This window comes from Octopus bimaculoides, chromosome 2, assembly GCF_001194135.2.
Source record: "Octopus bimaculoides isolate UCB-OBI-ISO-001 chromosome 2, ASM119413v2, whole genome shotgun sequence".
Lineage (NCBI taxonomy): Eukaryota > Metazoa > Mollusca > Cephalopoda > Octopoda > Octopodidae > Octopus > Octopus bimaculoides.
The window spans coordinates 33,339,116-33,340,663 of NC_068982.1; the positions used below are offsets into that span (position 1 = coordinate 33,339,116).

Genomic DNA, 1,548 nt, shown 5'->3' on the forward strand with positions numbered 1-1,548 from the left:
TGGGTATGTAAAAAAAAAAAAAATGCTCAGAAAGTTAAAATGACAAATTCCTACAAAGAAACCAAGCCTCACTTCTCTTCTTGCTAGCAATAAATCACCATTGCTTATAGCCAGAATAAGGAGTCAAATGTTTAAACTTCTACAGAGTGACTCTACACGTGAATTCCACATCTGATCACATAGAGAATATGTTTTACAACAATTTTGATGCAAAGTTATTATTACTCTTAATGTTCAATAGAGACCATTATCTTTCCATTTTAATTCAATATTTAAATTAAGAAATGATACCAAGGAAATCAAGTAAATATTCAAGGAATTACATACAACAACGTATTGCTAACTCACACTCAAAGATAATACATAGCGCACAATGTATTACACATTCTGTATGTGATACAAAATGTATCATATGCATAATCTATCACACACATGCAATGCTTTACAAACTTATGCATAGTGTATAACGGATACTTAATGTAATACACACAAAACGCAATTATATGCATACATAATTCATCACACTGAGACAATATATTATTTATATAGATACTGATAATCTATATCTATTGCACACACACACATACATACATATTTGCATACTTACTCTAATAAATACATTCACATCATACATACAGGTACACACATAAAGTAACACTAACACTGGGAGTAAAACTGTGAGTGTGTGTACCTAAGTGGGTTTGTGTGTGTATTTACAAACTATCAGTTCTTTCAATGGGGAAACAGTGAAAAAGGACCTGTCCACTTAAGTGCCAAACTTCAAATTATAGTTTGCTATTAATCTCTGTACTTCCTATTTCAGAGTTTGTATTTCTGTCCTGATAAAAAAGGATAGATTACCTTTAAAGCTTAATAAATATTTTATTGCAGCAGGTAACATATTTTGGTGTCTATACCTGATCTTCTTAAGTACCATATATTAACTTTGTCAATCAAATACTTGTTGGAAAAGGAATGTTGTGGTGTGCATGGCAGCTTTTCCAGGTTTTCATTAGTCAAGTGAAAATTATTAAGGGAGATACTATTTTACAGTTGAATGCTCTTCTTATCAGCAAGTTGCATATATATTTCTAAGAGAACAGTATAGAATTTTATACAACATAAGTCTATTGTATTTTATATACGTACACACATATCTATGTATAATTAAAATACCTTATCTACATAAAAGGCTATATTTTACTTTCCTCTGATAACGAAGTTTTTGATAAAGTTGAAAAACAAAAAAAATTCTGTTGATCAAGATATTGGTAGAGAGAGAGAGAGAGAAGGAGAGAGAGTGTGTGTGTGTGTGTGTATGAACACATTTGCTACATGTAATGTAAGCAGGTTTACATAACTGATCTTAAGGCTTTGTCCAAGCAACCTTCTCTTGAATTGCAGTCAACTGCCAATGGGTGCAGCGAAAACAAATCCAGGTTATTGGCAGTATACATTATCCACAGACCCAGATATCTAATCCTATTCATCTTACGTAGGACAAGCATGTCAGACTCCATATGCTTCTAACACACTGGATACATTGAG

At 32.0% G+C, this 1,548-nt stretch overlaps 1 protein-coding gene across 16 annotated transcripts in view; it reads right to left on the reverse strand.

The window, feature by feature from the left end:
• Positions 1-1,548, reverse strand: part of LOC106868006 (rho guanine nucleotide exchange factor 28) — a 561,000-nt gene that overhangs the window by 59,165 nt on the left and 500,287 nt on the right. The window lies entirely within an intron of this gene.